At 38.3% G+C, this 17,556-nt stretch overlaps 1 long non-coding RNA gene across 1 annotated transcript in view; it reads left to right on the forward strand.

Moving 5' to 3' along the window:
• Nucleotides 1-17,556, forward strand: part of LOC138848090 (uncharacterized) — a 47,999-nt gene that overhangs the window by 12,161 nt on the left and 18,282 nt on the right. The window contains exon 2 of the long non-coding RNA XR_011385936.1: nucleotides 12,158-12,293. This is a non-coding gene — a long non-coding RNA (uncharacterized lncRNA). The remainder of the gene's footprint in view (nucleotides 1-12,157; nucleotides 12,294-17,556) is intronic.

Raw genomic sequence — 17,556 nt, forward strand, 5'->3', positions numbered from 1 at the left:
AAACCCATGACATTTTTGACATGGGAGGATATTAGTTCTACAATTTCATAGAGACTGGTCTGTGGAAGCATCGATAGAAGTTATAACTGTGAGAGTGCTAAGAAAGAAGAGGGGAAGAAATAAGTGTCCCTTACGCCACACAGAGGTGTCCACAAATGGAGTAGAAGACGTGCCCTTGAAAACTATGGCTGACTTTCTGGGACAAACTGTGTTTGAGTGCTTCACATGTTCTGATAGAAAGGTGTTGCCACCAGGTTTTTAGTATATTTTGTTAGTTTTTAAAGATTTATTTATTTATTTGAAAATCAGAGTTACACAGAGAGAGAAGGAGAGGCAGAGAGAGAGAGAGAGAGAGAGAGGTCTTCCATCAGGTTCATTTCCCCAATGGCTTCATCATTGTGAACTTTGCTCAGTTCCTGACCTATACCTTTCCTTTAACCTAGTACTTTGCCATGTAGTAGCCCATGAAAACTGCAGACTGCATAAATTAATGAATACTTGGAGGGTTGTGATTTCTTAGAGGAACATCATGAGATAGGAGGAATAAAACAAAACAAAAGTATCCTCCGTATATAGAAGGTACACTGTTTTTGCAAGCCACAGAGAAGAGGAAGAAGCAGGAAAGTAGTGAGACTGGAAAGTTTGCGGCAAAGGTAATAGGCACTGGTCAAGAATTTAACAAGCCCATTAGGAAAACATTAAGGTTTCCTTACTTCCATGTAGACTCTGCCCTCTTATGGTGAACAGGGTCCTCTAAACCCACTTGTTGCACAAATGAAAACCCAAGCATTGTCTTCTCCCACAGATGGAGTCTGCTATTGGTTTTGATTTACATTTCCCTAATGGCTAGTGATATTGGGCATGTTCATATATGTCTTGACCATTGAGATTTCCTCTTCTGAGAAACATCTATTCTGATCATTGCCCATTTCTTAAGTGTACATTTTACTTCTTGTTTGGAGTTTTTCCAGTTCTATATATGTATGTTCTGGCTATCAATCTTTTGTCATAGTCAGAGTTTTCAATGTTTCCTGCCATTCTGTCCATTGTATGTTCATTCTGTTGAATACTTTGTTGTGAAGATGTATCTTAATTTGATATGCTCAAATTTCTATATTTTATTTTTGTTACTTGTGCTTTTGGAATCTTACCCAAAACTGTTGTCTATGCTTATGTTTTATAGTTTCTCATATGTTTACTTAGTTTTTGGTTTTATATTTAGGCTTTTAATTCACCATGAGTTGCTTTTACATAGTGTATGAGGTGTTGGGTATATTTTCAGGCTTCTACATATGGATAATCACTTTCCTTTAAACCATTTGCGAAAGGGATTCTTCTTTTTCCTGTTTGTTTTCTTTCCTTTGTTAAATAGGAGTTGCCTGTAGAAAAGTCGGTAAATTTCAGCTGCCTATTCTTTTCCATTGAACTATTTGTCTGTTTTCCAATAGTGCTAACACTGCTTCTATTTTTTTTAAGATTTATTTATTTATTTGAAAGGCCAGATGCTTCTTCCAAGTCTCTCATGTGGGTGCCAGAACTGTAGAACACGGTCCATCTTCCACCAATTTCCCAGGTGCATTAGTAGGGAGCTGGATTGGAAGTGGAGCACCTGGTCTCCTAGCAGCAACATATGGGATGCATGCACAGCAGGTCAAGGCTTTAACCCACTACACCACAGCATCAAACCCTTCCTTATTTACTTCTGCTGTGATCTTTCATTATTCACTTTTTTCTACTGCCCTGCATCTTGACTCATTCCTTTTTTTTTTTTTTTTTTCTGGGTCCTGGAGGATGGTAGTAGGTTGCTTCTGGGATATCTTTTTTGTGTTAGTAGACAATTGGTAATCAAAAATCATAGTTATTAGTTTCTATATTTCTCTGCTAATCACGAGGACCTTCTAGATGACAGCAGAAAATGCTGGCAGAAATGAGGATATATTAATTTGCTAAGAAAATACCACAGAGAATATGATTTACATCATAGAATTTTACTTCTCAGAGTTGTAGAGGTAGAAAATATCAGATCAAGGTGCTAATAGGCTCGATTTTTCCAGAAGCCTTTCTCCGATGTGACAGACACATCTATCATTTGATCTGCTTAAAACTACTTTCCTCAGGTAAAGTCATGTTGGTGATTAGCACTTCAGTGTTTGAGTTTTAGGGAGGCACATTTCAGTTCACAACAGCAAAAGGGGCCCTGTGGTCTACTTCAATGACAGCCATCTCTGCGGAGGACAGAAAGTTTGAAATCAGCGTTAGGAATTCTCACAGTATTACTGTCAGTGCTATCTCCATCAAATGTGCATTCATGTACACACAAACAAAACTACCTGTACACATAAACACATTCAACAGTGGAAATGCCTGATGGTTGTGTACGGGTAACATCAATATAATAATCCATAAGATGGCCTATTAGCAGACATTAAAAAGAGAATTAGAAAGAATGACAAAAAAATCTGCAATTACCTATATTTATGTCTATATGTATGATATTCAGTATTTATAGTTGCTAAAAGATGAATACTGATGTGTGGGAATAAAAGCTAAACCTTACCTTGCAATATTGCAGCCTAGTCTACATGAAAGATGTCTTCCTAAAACCTTTCCCTGGGCCCACTTTGTGGAATAGTAGATTAAGCATCCACCTGCAGCACCAGCATCCCACATGGGCACCAGTTTGAGTCCCTGCTCCTGCACTTCCAATCCAGCTCTTTACTAATGGCCTAGGAAAGCTCTGGAATATGCCCTGAGTGCTTGGGCCCCTGCACCCATGTGAGAGACCTGGAGGAAGCTGCTGGCTCCTGGCTTCTGGCACCTGGCTTCAGATCGGCCCAGCTCCAGCCATTCTGGCCATTTAGGTGGGAACCAGTCGATAGAAGACCTCTCCTTCTCTTCCTCTCTATATCTGTAACTCTGCCTCACAATAAATAAATACATTTTTAAAAACCTTTCCCTTTTTAAATTTCTTAATTGTTTTAAAGATTTATTTATTTATTTACAAGTTGAGTTACAGACAGAGAGAAGAGCCAGAGAGAAAGAGAGAGGTCTTCCATCTGATGTTCACTCCCTAATTGATTGCAACTGCCAGAGCTGTGCTGATCCGAAGCCAGGAGCCAGGAGCTAGTTCCAGGTCTCCCAGATGGGTACAGGGGCCCAAGGACTTGGGCCACCTTCTACTACTTTCCCAGTCCATAGCAGAGAGCAGGATCAGAAGTGGAGCAGCTGAGTATTGAACCGGCCCCCATATGGGATGCTGGTGCTTCAGGCCAGGGAGTTAACCTGCTCCAACACAGCACAAGTCCAGCATTTTAAATTTCTGATACTCTAAAGTAGTACAGGACTGCATTACATCTAGGAACGATGCATTTAAAAATTATAAATCTAGTGCATTTTAGCAGAATTTTTAACAAATACTTCTGATTTTCTCAGCATTATGTATAAATAAATGACATAATGAGTCATTGTCAGATTTTTAGCATTTGACAGCCACTTATAATATTTCACAGCTTTTTGAAATGTATTGCTAGTGTGTTTTTCTCAACACATGCACTGGATTTTACCAGTTTAGTGCACATGGAGTTGCCTCTTATAGGATTTGCATTTTGATGGGTTTTCATGGCACATGTAATCAACATCTGCAAAGCCTCTAAAACACATAAATAATGACATGATTCTGGCTTTTTTCTTAAAGATTTATTTATTTGAAAGAGTTGCACAAATAGGGGAGAGGTAGAGAGAGAGACAGACAGACAGAAACATAGAGGTCTTCCATCTGCTGGTTTACTCCCAGTTGGCCGCAATGGCTGGTCTGTGTCAATCCGAAGCCAGGAGCTACTTCCGGATCTCTCATGTGTGCAAGGCCCCAAGGACTTGGGCCACCTTCTACTGCTTTCCAAGGCCATAGCAGAGAGCTGGTTCAGAAGTGGAGCAGCCACGTCTTGAACTGGCACCCACATGGCTTGCCAGCATTGCAGGAAGCAACTTTATCTGGTATGCCACAGCGCCTGCCCCACATTACATCACTTTAAGATGATATGGATTTAAGTTCATGAGAAATTATTAGCATAGTGGGAACTGATAGATATGGATGAAGCAGGATGGACTTGTTAGGAATGGTGATGTTAATTTTCTTATAAAATAAATAAATAAGAAATTAAATATGGTCAGACATAAATGAAGACTAAATTTTTTTAATGGTGATCCAGAAAACACTGATCTCAGGTCTTTTTTTTCCAATGTTAAGTTTATATTTTTAAATGCATATTAAGTGAACAAACTTCATGTAATTTATATATACAGATTGAAGAGCAAACTGATAACATCCTACCCTATCTTCCCTTGGTCTCATATTTCCAACTCCCTCCTTCTTGTTTTATTTTCTTTTAATTTTGACAGCTGCATGCTTTGATTTTATTTTAGAATCACAAGCTTTAACCCTCTACAAAATAAAGAATTCAGCAAGTAGTAGCAGAAATATCAATGAGTATATGTTGTGTACTCTATCAAAGAGTTCAGAAAAGTGCTATGAACAATACTCAAATCTCAAAATATCAATATAACTCATATGCTACTTTTCGTTGTCTATATATTAATTACCACCAGTCAGAGAAAACATATGGTATTTGTCTTTTGGGGGCTGGCTTCTTTCATGAAGCATACTTTTTTCCAGTTCATCCATTTAGTTACAAAAGATAGGATTTCATTCACAATTATGGCTGAATAGTATTTTACACTGTATATCATATTCTTTTTCCAGTCACCAGTTGATGGACTTCTGGGTTGATTCCATGTTAGCTATTATGAATTGAGCTGTAATAAACATGAGGGTACAGATAACTCATGCCTATGCATATTCTATTTCATTTCATGTGGATAAATTCCTAGGAGTCAGATGGCAGGATCATATGGTATGTTTGTTTTCAGATTTCTGAGGAACTTTGATACTGCCTTCCATAATGGCTTCATTCCCACCAACAGTGGGTTAGGGTACCTTTTTCTCTCCCTCTCCACCAGCCTTTATTGTTTGTTGACTTTTTCAAAAGAATTATTTATTTGAAAGGTGTAGTTAATTATAGGGAGAGGCAGAGGCAGAGAGACAGAAGTATTTTATCTGCTTGTTTATGCTCCATATGGCACAACAGGTGGTGCTGGTCCAATCGGAAGCCAGAGTTAGGAGCATCTCCCTGGTCACCCATGCGGGTGCAGGGACCCAGGCACTTGGGCCATTCTCCACTGCCCTCCCAGTCCAGAGCAGAAAGCTGGACTGGAATAGCAGCAACCGGGACCAGAACTGGCACCCATAGGGGATGCTGGCTCCACGGGTGGAGGATCAACCCAGTGTGCTATGGCACTGGCCCCCATCAGGGATATTTTTCTATAGTACTCTCTCTCAACTGTATCTTTTTCTAGTTGAAGAATTAGGGTGATGCAGGATTAATAGAAGGAGTTTGAGAGGATTGTCTCTCTTTCAATTTTGTTGAATAATTTGAGAATGATTAGTTCTTTAAAAGTCCTGTAGAATTCAATAGTGAGGCTGTCTGATCCTGGACTTTTGCTTGTTGGGAGGGTCTTTATTACTCATCCAATCTCTGTCTTGGTTTTTGGTTTGTTTAGCTTTTCTATGTGTCTTCATGACTCAATTTTGGTATATTGTGTATGTCCAGGAATCTGTTGATTTTTCCTCTAGGATTTCCAATTTGTTAGCAGTCACAACAGATGCCCACATCCTATATTGCAGTGCTAATCTGAGTTTTGGGTACTCCACTTCCAAACCAATTTCATGTTAATACCCCTAGGAAGCAACGGATAATAGCTCAAATTGTTTCCTTCCTGTCATCTAATTTGGAGAACTGTAACCTCAATGGGGATTTGAAACCTGGTCTTGCACAGTTGTAGCCATATAGAAAGTGAACCAGAAGATGGGAGATCTCTCTGCTTCTCTTTCCTTCTTTTTTATCTATGTGTCTCTCTGCCTTTTTGTTAATTATATTAAAATATTTAATTACTTATTTGAAAGAGTTACAGAGAGAGGGAGAGACAGAAATCTTCCACCACCTAATTCATTTTTGAGATGACTTTAATAGCCAGAGTGTGGCCAGGTTGAAGCCAGGAGCTTTTCCTGCAATGTGCGTGGCAGCATCCCAGGCACTTGGGCCATCTTTCCCTGCTTTTTCAGTCCATTGGTAAGGAGCTGGATCAGAAATGGAATAGCTGGTACTTGAACTGGTGCACGGAGAGGATGGCAATGTAACAGATAGCAGCTTTGTCCACTGCACCACAACCACCAGCTCCTCTATCTGCCTTTCCAATAAATAAATCTTTTGAAAAAGAACTGAAGGTAGTAAAAGTCATCATGACTGAGCAATGGCAAATTTATTGAAGTGATCTATTTTCTTAAAGATCCTTTTATGAATTTGAAAGGCAGCACTAGTAAGAGAGAATGGGAGAGATTGATCTTCCTCCTGGTTTGTTCACTCCTCAAATGGCTGCAATGACTGCGGCTAGGCCAGACTGATATCAGGAGCCAGGGGCTTCTTCCAGGTCTCTCACAAGGGTGCAGGAGCCCCAATATTTGAGTCACCCTGTGCTGCTTTTCCAGACACATTAGCAGGGAACTGGATCCGTTTGGAGCATTAATGTCTATGATACTCTCCTTGCAGTTGAAGGATTTAGAATCCATTTCAATTATGGGTGGGCCAAGTACAACAGCTCCCAATTGTCCTAGGTTTGGATTAGATGGGTTCTGAGAAATTTTGTTAAAATAGTTATTAAAAAATATATATTATATATAATACTTATAATAAATTATATAATATTATCTATTTTTAATTAACACATATAAGATATTATATGCTAAATTATAATATATTTTATATATGAATATATTTATATACATAAATATATATAAATAAATGTAAATATATATATAAAGAATTTATTTATGTATTTGACAGGTTTACTTACAGACAGTGAGAGAAAGAGACAGAGAGAAAGGTCTTCCATATGCTCATTTACTCCGCCAATGACTGCAATGTCTGCAGCTGGGCCAATCTGAGCTAGCAGTTTCCAGGTCTCCCATATTTTGGCAGGGACCAAAGCACTTGGAACAGCTTCTACTGCTTTCCCAGGCTATTGCAGAGAGCTGGATGGGAAAAGGAGAAATGGGGACTAGAACTGGTGCTCATATGGGGTGCCAGCATTGCAAGTAAAGGATTACACCACTGCACCACAGTGCTGGCCCCAGTCTATCCTTTATTAAGGAGATCTCAGTAATCATGTTCAGGTATTGCTGTCCTATATTCATGGCCAAAGTCCTAGCAGACAACATGGTTTGGAGAATCGTAAGCACAAGGTGTGTAGGAGACTTCATTTCTCATACAGCACAGTTAATAACAAGGTTCCAAGAGGGGAAATTACTTGCATCGTAGTCTTTGAGAACTAATGGACATCACAGGTGATCTAAAGAATTTAGAAGGTTTGTGAGCCCCTAGAGTGAAAAAGTCACTGGGAGCACAAGGACAGTGCCTAGAGTTTATTTTGATGGATTTTAGCCCCTTGCATTGGAGTGAGGCCCAAAGAAGCTAGACTGATTTGTAAACCTCAAAAGTTTCTTTTCAAGGTGAAGGCAAACTGAGACTCAGGATTTTTGGAAAAACTTTGAACAAAACGCATTTGCCACACTTGGTTAAGACACATCATTTATCTATTGATTTTCATCAGATCTGTTAACATTAGGTACAAGGTTCAGTGGACATTGTGGATGGTATATAGCAATATGATTTTAGTAATATATCATGAGGTGCTTTTTTTTTAATTGGATTTAGCAGCTAAAATTGGGTTACCTAATGGGATATAGCTGGAATAATCACCTTTTTGTTAAACACATCTGGGGTAATAAATGTTAGTGTATGAAGACATTGAGTTTTCTTTTATTGGGCCTTCTTGGTTATTTTAATCTGGGATCTGAGAATTCTCATTTTCTCTAGGTAAGTTGTAACTGAAAAACTTAATTGTATTCCTCATCATGTTGGACCAACTCTGCTGCTTCTGGGATTTTTTTTGTAATTCTGACAATTGGAAATTTGGACAATAGTATAGTTAAAAAGAGATGTACCAAGAAAAGTATTTATTTTTATTCTGATACATATTTTGGAATTCTTCTAAAATTCCTATTGAGTATCCTTGTTAAGTTTAGTTGCATCTCAGGTTAAGAGTTATTGGAGGCTGGTGCCATGGCTCAATAGGCTAATCCTCCACCTGCAGCACAGGCACACCGAGTTCTAGTCCTGCTGGGAGTGCCAGATTCTGTCCCAGTTGCTCCTCTTCAAGTCCAGCAAACTGGCTGCAGCAGCCACTGGGGGGTAATCCAACAGAAAAAAAGGAAGACCTTTCTCTCTGTCTCTCTCACTATCCATTCTGCCTGTCAAAATAAAAAATAATTTTTATAAAAAGACCTATTGGAGTCACTGTAGTGATTATACCCATGTAACGTTGTTAATAAATGCAAATAGAACCTGGGAAAATTGATGTATATCTTATGCTATAGAGACTTAAGATTGAATATCTTTTTTTATCTTTTTTAATTATATAATTTAACGACAAATTTTTGATTTTTTTTGACTTTACTAAGCCACAGCTCTGGCCCCATTAATATGTCTTAACAATGTTTTTTCCTCTCAGACTTATCTCTATTGGTTCAGTTAACTGGATGCCTTTTCTTTACATTCAGATTCTCTCAGCTGTCAAAGCTTATTCATCTTAATTCTGTTGTTCCTGTTTCCCTCCCTTTTATTCTGTCCCTAGGCTAATTGAGGTCATGATTCTCCATTCCTTCTGTGTGGTGTCACAGTAGCCTTGAAGTGTTCTTTTTCTCTTCTGATTTCTAAAGAAAGAAATTATGTATTCCCCCAGTTTAGATATTTTAATAATTCATTCTAAAACAAAGGTTAAATGTTCTTAATTTGACAAGAATTTTTGGGGCCAGCGGTGTGGCGTAGTGGGTAGAGCCACCACTTGCAGTGCTGGCATCTCATATGGATCCAGATCTCTGCTATAGCCTGGGAAAGCAGTAGAAGATGGCCCAAGTCCTGGGCCCCTGCACCCATGTGGGAGACCTGGAAGAAGCTCCTTGCTCCTGGCTTTGGATCGGAGCAACTCTGGCCATTGCAGCCAACTGGGGAGTGAACCAGTGGATGGAAGACCCCTCTCTCTTCTCTGCCTCTCTGTGTAACTCTGACTTTCAAATAAATAAATAAATCTTTAAAAAAAGAAGTTTTTCTAATTTTAGATTTGTTCTACTTCATTGTCACTTCATTGTATGTGTAAAGAGTGCATATCCAGTTTTTCTATTTTAGATTTTTGGGATTTTGTATTAGCTCTGCTGTCTATTCATTTTTCTTGAGCATTGGTGATATCTTCTCCTTAGTTGTATTAAGAGAGAGAGAGCAATAGCCCTCATGTCTTTTTAGGTAAGTAAGACATATTAAAACAGAGCATTCAGTATACATTCATAGTAGTTTGACTTGTTCAATTCATTTTCCTGAACTCCCTTGGATATTTGGTCTCTGCTGTACAATTTTCTATACTGCTTAATTCTTTGATATTCCCAAATCCAGAAAATGAATGACTCAACAGCTGTGTTCCTGTATTTGCTAGGACTCAGGGTAAGAAGCAAAGTGGAGGTGTTCAGGAATCTACAGGTACATGCTACATAGCAAAGCACATCATTTCCTATACAAAGTGACTGGGAAATCCAGAATCTTTTGCACACTATATTGGATCCTGAACTATTACTGACCTATTCAGTAAGATTTTAATGTATTTATTTTCTGTGTGTGTGTTTGTATTTCTAAATAAACTCTGCTGGGCTACTTAACATTAACATGTATTGCAGAATTCTTTCATCAGTTTTTACTTTTAAAAAGTTTCTCTTTCAGTTTTATGGGAGAGGGTAGAAGCTTTCTGCTATGTAACTGAAAATTCATTCATTCATTAAACTTAAAAATATTTATTGGAAATGAGTGGAATACTATTAATTCTCATGTGATTTTCATGAAACTAAATACATTCTCTATTTTGTTTTGCTTAAAATTTCTGCATGTGTGGACTTCTTTTTTTCCTTATTGCCCCAAATCCCTTTGTGTATTGGGATGGTAAATGGGTTTTACACTGGACAAAACATGTTATTTTGGCTAAGAAGTACTTAGCCTTGCTGCTTCAAGTATTCAAATATTACATTAGAAATCAGTATATTTGTTTACTGTACAAATGTCTTTTATACAATTTTGTAATATTCTGGGATATGAGAGGGAGCAGGAAATAGGAGGGTTATGGGTGGGAGGGAAGTTATGGGGTAGGGGAACCCACTGTAATGCAAAAGCTGTACTTTGGAAATTTATATTTATTAAATAAAAGTTAAACAATTTTATAATATTCATCTTCCTTTTTATTTCGTCCTTTTTAAAAAAAAGATTCATTTATTTTACTTGAAATTCAGTGTTACACACACAGAGAAGGAGAGAGAGAGAGAGAGAGAGAGCAGTCTTCCAACCGCTAGTTCACTCCCCATTTGGCCACAATGGCTGGAGCTGTGCCGATCCATAGCCAGGAGCTAGCAGCATCTTTTGGGTCTCCTATGCAGGTGCAGGAGCCCAAGGGCCTGGGCCATCCTCTACTGCTGGATAGTAAGTCTTACTTGCCTAAAAAGATGGATAGTAATTTGAGTAGCCAGGACTTGAACTGGCACCCATGTGGGATGTCAGCACTGCAAGCCACAGCTTTACTTGCTACACCACAGCATCGGATCCTTTATTTTTATGACTATTGCTACGCTATTGGAATTTATAATTGATAATGCTGAACAATTGAAACTGTCTTATTTACAATTGTAGGACTGGATATGGCAATTTTACTTGAAGTAAATTATGTAGCCTGCTTATTGTATGATTTTTGGAAAAGCATGTATTTATATATAACAGCAGATCTGTTAATCATTTAAAAGTGAATTATCATGATTACCCAGATGTAAAGAATGCAATATGTGCTAATGAGTTAGCAGTCACAGACATTTAGAATTAGAGGGATTTTAGAACCTTTTCAATACTGCAGTTTTTATGAAAAACTAATAATTTTTTTTATTTGACAGGTAGAGTTATAGACAGAAAGACAGAAAGGTCTTCCTTCCGTTGGTTCACTCCCCAAATGGCTGCCACAGTTGGAGCTGTGCCCATCCAAAGCCAGGAGTCAGGTGCTTACTCCTGGTCTCCCATCTGGGTGCAGGGCCCAAGCACTTGGGCCATCCTCCACTGCCTTCCTGGGCCATAGCAGAGAGCTGGACTGAAAGAGGAGCAACCACGACTAGAACCCTTTTGCCCATGATGGGATACCCGCACTACAGGCAGAGAATTAACCAAGTAAGCCATGGCGCTGGCCTCCGATAAAATTTACTTTTAACAAAATATCAAAATATCTTATTCAGTATAAAGTTAGTAGTGAAAAAGAGACTACCTTGTTGAACACAGAAATTTGAGATTATATTTCTTGGTATTAATTTGCATTTAAGGCTTATTGCCTAGTTTATTTCAACATTTCAATCTAATATTACTAATAATATCTTATACTTAGTGGTTCACTGTGTGCCAGACAATATTCTTTTGATTTTTTAAAAGATTTATTTATTTATTTATTTGGAAGTCAGAGTTACACAGATAGTGAACAAGAGGAAAAGAGAGAGAGAGGTCCTCCATCTGCTGGTTCACTCCCCAGATGGCCTAAAAGGTCAGAGATATGCCAATCTGAAGCCAGGAGCCAGGACCTCTTCAGGGTCTCCCATGCAGATTCAGGGGCCCAAGGACTTGGGCCAACTTCCTACTGCTCTCCCAGGCTATAGCAGACAGCTGGATGGAAAGTGGAGCAGCTGGGACTTGAACCAGCCTCCATATGGGATGCCCCCACTGCATGCAGTGGCTTTACTGGCTACACCACAGCACTGGCCTCAAGACAATGCTCTAAAATGATGCATTAATTATTCCCAAATATTGAAAAGTGGCATGGTACACATTTGAATGTGTTGTTTTGTACTAGTTGTAGAAAGAGTTTAAAATATATTTAGATTTAAAAATGTAAGCTTTGATCTAAAGGTTTACTTTCCCCTAAGGTGCCTGTTCGAAACTGAGAGATCGTTGAAGTCTCAAGATAGAGTACAACTGATCTTATCCAAGCCTCCTTTATCACATGAGGATGCTAAATGCCAAGGCCCAGAGAAGTAAAGTGAATTGTTCAAGGTCACACAGGTAAGTTGTAGCAGGGATAATTCTGTATTAGCATTAGGTATCCTGATACATAGGCCACTGTTCTGTCAATTTCATACTCCTTCTGGAGTTAAAGATTCTAAGTTGTGGAAAATTAAGTTTGGAAATTTAGTGGTTGCTATGTTGTTATGGTGAGAAATTTCTGTGTATAGCTATGAGTTGCTTAAATTTTATTCAATATATTTTTCTAGTATGTTTGCTATTTATTTGAAATGTACAACAAGTAGCTTCATCTATTTGCCAAAAGAATTTTTTAAAGATTTATTTATATTATTTGAAAGTCAGAATTACACAGACAGAGAAGGAGAGGCAGAGAGAGTGGTCTTCCATTCACTGGTTCACTCCACAGTTGGCCTCCATGGCTGGAGCTGTGCCAACTGGAAGGCAGGAGCCAGGAGCCTCTTCCTGGTCTCCTATGCAGGTGCAGGGGCCCAAGGACTTGCACCATTTTATAATGCTTTCCCAGGCCATAGCAGAGAGCTGGATAGGAAGTGGAGCAGCCAGGTCTTGAACTGATGCCCCTATGGAATACCAGCACTGCAGGTGGCAGCCTCACCCACTATGGCACAGTGCCAGCCCTTGCCAAAAGAATTTATAGAAGCTATTCCATATATACACTTCACAATTATTTAGTTACTTGACATGAACTATCCCTGCATATTTGAAAATTTTGAATGGTATCACTTGGGTTTTAAGAATGTTATATTTTAGGTCTCTTAATATTTTTAGTGATGATGTTTTAAAGGCCCTTTCTGTTTTATGGAAAATGATAAGGATTTTGTTTTACAATGGCCATAGTATTACCACTTAAAGCAATAGATTAAATAACACTTTTAAACAAAGTCATTTAATACTGAATTCTAAAACACTGGTATATTTTAAGTGAGAAGCCGGATTTCTTTCAGATATTCTAAATAAGAATGATAATCAAAATTGAAGACATCTACAGTTTTTAATCACTTGTTTTAAATATTGGTCATAATGGTCCAATTTAGAGTTTTAATTTTCATTAGCTTTTAAAAGATTCAGTACGGTTCATAGAAAAAATTAAGAGAACATAATTATATATTCAACCTCCCTCCCTTCTTTTTCCTTCTTTGTCATTTTTTTTTAGCTTATGAAATGACATTTTCCATTTACATTACATTAAAAAGGGTTGTTGAATCAAGGGACAAGTTTAACAGGCAAAAAGCAGAAAGATCGTAATTTAGAGGGAATACAGACAATGGCTCTAAACAATATTTGAATATCACATCTAAACAATATTTGAAGAAATTGATAAAATAAATATTTTAATTTCTCCTACTAAAATGCTCAGAGAAAGTCTTTCATTATTTATCAAATATTAGTGCAAAATTATGGATTTAAATGATCCCAAAAAGTGATGAATTTTTGTGTAATAAAGTCCAATTTTTGTCAAGGCTTTTTAACAGTCTCACAGAAAACTTATGTTTGTGAATGGGAAGAATAATATCAAAATGTCCATACTACCAAAAGCAATTTGCAAATTCAATGCAATCCCAATCAACATACCAACGATGTTCTCAGAGCTAGAAAAAATGATGCTAAAATTCATATAGAAACATGAGAGATGCTTAACATCTAAAGAAATATTATAAAGCAAAAAAAAGCTGGAGACATCACACCATATTTTAAGACATATTACAGGGGTCAGCACTATGACAAAGCAGGTAAAGTCACCGTCTGCAGTGCCGGTATCTCATATGGGTGCCAGTATGTTTCCCAGCTGCTCCACTTCGTATACCCCTCTCTGGTATAGCCTGAGAAAAAAGTAGAAAATGGCCAAAGTCTTTGGGCCCCTGCACCTGCATAGAGACCTGGAAGAAGCTCCTGACACTTGGATTCAGATCAACAGAGCTCCGGCCATTGTGGCCATTTGGGGAGTAAACCAGTGGATGGAAGACCTCTCTCTCTCTCTGCCTCTACCTCTCTGTGACTCTGCCTTTCAAATAAATAAATAAACTGCAAAAAAAAAAAAAAAAAAACAAAAAGAAGAAGTGTTAGCACTGATATAATAACAGACACATAGTTCAATGGAAAAAACTAGGTAGCATAGAAATAAACCCAAATTTCTACCAGCAACTCAATTTTAACAAAGGAACTAAAATGAACTGGAGAAAGAAGAATCTCTTTCACAAGTGGTGCAGAGGAACTTGATGATCCAAATGTAGAAGCCTGAAAATAGACTCCAACATCACTTACACTATGTGAAAGTGAACTCACAGTGAATGAAAAATCTAATCATAAGACCCAAACCCAAGTAAACATAGGGAAACTCTAAATATTGTCAACACACAATAGCTTTTGGGTAAGATTCCAATAGCAATAGTCACAAAAATAAAAACAGAGACATTTGAGTATATCCAACTAAGATACTTCTTCACAACAAAGTAAACATCAGAGTGTAGATACAATGAACAGATGGCAGGAAAAATTAAAACTCTGAATGTTTACAGATTTCCAGAACATTTACATGAATTGGAAAAACTCCAAAAAATACAGGCAAGGATCTGAATAGACATTTCTCAGAAGAAATGTACATGGTCAAAACATGTGAATATGCCCGATGTCACTAGCCATTATGTAAATATAAATCAGAACACCATATCAGTCTCCAACACCTGTGGGAGAATACAACACTCAGGTGTTTGTGTGTGCAGCAAGTGGGTTTAGAGGACCCTGTTCACCTCTGGAGAGCAGAGTCTACGGGGAGACAAAGAAACCTTACTGCTTTCCTAATGGGCTTATTAAGTTCTTGACCAGTGCCTGTTAGTCTTGCCACAAACTTTCTAGTCTCACTACTTTCCTTCTTCTTCCTCTTCTCTGTGGCTTGTAAAATAGTATACATTCTGTATACTGTGGATACTTTAGATTTATTTTATTCCTTCGGTCTCCTATGAAGTTCCTCCACAAAAACACAGCCCTCAAAATATTCATTCATTTATGCAGTCTGCAGATTTCATGAGCTACTAAATTCCAAATAGTATGTTAAAGGCAAGATCTAGGCCTAAGAGAAAAGTGGTCTGAATTCTGTGCCTAGAAGAGGATTTGGGACATAGTAGAATTTCGGTGAAGTGTTATGTGAATGACATGCACTCAGTAAATGAGTAATCTAAAGCATACACTGCATTCAAGCAACACAGCAGCCCTACTCACCTCAGGTAGAGCAATTGAGAGGAATAATGTGAACAAAAATAAGACATCAATAAGTTGAATAATAACAGAGAAAAAACAAAATGAGATAGATGCCAACATTACTGACCTATTTTTGAGGAATTAAATTGATAGAGGGGCTGGCATTGTGGCTAAGTGGGGTAAGCTGCAATCTGTGAGGCCAGCATATCATGTGAGTTCCACTTTGAGCTTAGGAATCTCCACTTCCAATTTAGCTCACTGCTAAACACCTGGGAAATCAGCAGAAGATGGACGAAGGACTTGGGTCCTTGCCACTGATGTGGGAGACTTGGATGAAGCTCCTGACTTCAGCATGCCCCAGGCTCAACTTTGAAACTCTCTGGGGTGTGAGCCAGCAGATGAAAGCTATCTCTGTCTTTCCTCCTCTCTCTAAATCCACTTTTCAAATAAACAAAGATTTAATAAACAAATTAACTGATTTCAAAATACACAAAAACATGAACAATACTATATCATCTTGATGCCAAACTGATAAAAAATAACAAATGCTAGAGAGCACATGGGAAAAGAAAACCATCATATATGGTGGATGAAAACACAAGTTAGTACAGATGTTATGCAGAACAGTATGGCCATTCCTTAAAAAGGATAAAAATTGGGCCGGTGCTGTTGTGCAGCGCCTGAGGGGCCAGCATCCCATTTGGGTTCCAGTTCTAGTTCCAGCTGCTCTTCTTCCAATCCAGCTCTCTGCTATCTCCTGGGATAGCAGTAGAAGATGGCCCAAGTCCTTGGGCCCATGCACCCATGTGGGAGACCCAGAGGAAGCTCCTGTCTCCAGGTTTCAGAATGGCATAACTCTGGCCTTTGTAGTCATCTGTAGAGCGAACCAGCTAATGGAGGACCTCTCTGTGTCCCTATCTCTATTGTAACTCTTTCAAATAAATAACAAAAATTTAAAATAAGATAAAAATTGACCTACCATGCGAAAGTTATCTTGCTCTTGGCTATATAGAATAAGGAACTTTTATTAGAAGGAAAGGAGAAGAGCATATCAAAGATACAGCAATTTTCCCATAACACAGCCACTATAACACAGTTCACTGCAGCCAGGATTTGAAACCAATCTAGCTATCCATCAATGAAAAAAATGGACAGGGGAACTTCATTTAGATTCAAAAAAGACCAAATATTATTAAATTAATTGAAATAAGCCAGAAGCAGGAACACAAATGTCACCTGGTCCTTGTCACATGTGGAAGTGAGAGAAAATAATGGATCTGAACACAGAACTGTGATTACTAGAGGCTGAGAAGGGAAGCAGCTAGGGATAGAGGGGGATTGGATAATAGGTAACAAAATACAAAGAGGCAGAAAGAACTTCTGGTGCCCCATAATATAATGAGATGACTACATTCAACCATATTAGGTTCTGTGTAAAGAACTGAAAGAGAGGAACTGGTAGTCTCAAATCATGGAGAAGAATTAGAAACTGTAGTTGCTTGGGGGCCAGTATTGTGGCACAGTGGGCTAACACCCTGGCCTGAAGCACCAGCATCCCATGTGGGTACCAGTTCTAGTCCTGGCTGCTCCTCTTCTGATCCAACTCTCTGCTATGGCCTGGGAAAGCAGTAGAAGATGGCCCAAGTCCTTGGGTCCCTGCACCCAAGTGGGAGATCTGGAAGAAGCTCCTGGTTCCTGGCATCAGATTGGCAGAGCTCCGGCCATTGGGCCACCTGGGGAGTGAACCGGCAGAGGAAGACCTCTCTCTCTCTCTGCTGCTACTTCTCTCTGTAACTCTGTCTTTCAAATAAATAACTCTTTAAAAATTAATAAAACTGTAGTTGCTTAGCTTGATCACTTTTTACTGCATAAATGTGTGCAAATATTGCACTACACCCTGTAATAATGCATGACTAGGACACATTAATCACAAATTATTTCAATGAAATTTTAAAAATTAGAAGCATTTCTTTATATTAACAATGAACTATTTGAAAATGAAATTAGAGAAACATTTCCATGCATAGCAGCATAAGAACCAGGAACCAATGTCTTCAATGTTATCAGTGATGAATCAGATTCACAGCCC

Source organism: Oryctolagus cuniculus, unplaced genomic scaffold (assembly GCF_964237555.1).
Source record: "Oryctolagus cuniculus unplaced genomic scaffold, mOryCun1.1 SCAFFOLD_59, whole genome shotgun sequence".
NCBI lineage: Eukaryota > Metazoa > Chordata > Mammalia > Lagomorpha > Leporidae > Oryctolagus > Oryctolagus cuniculus.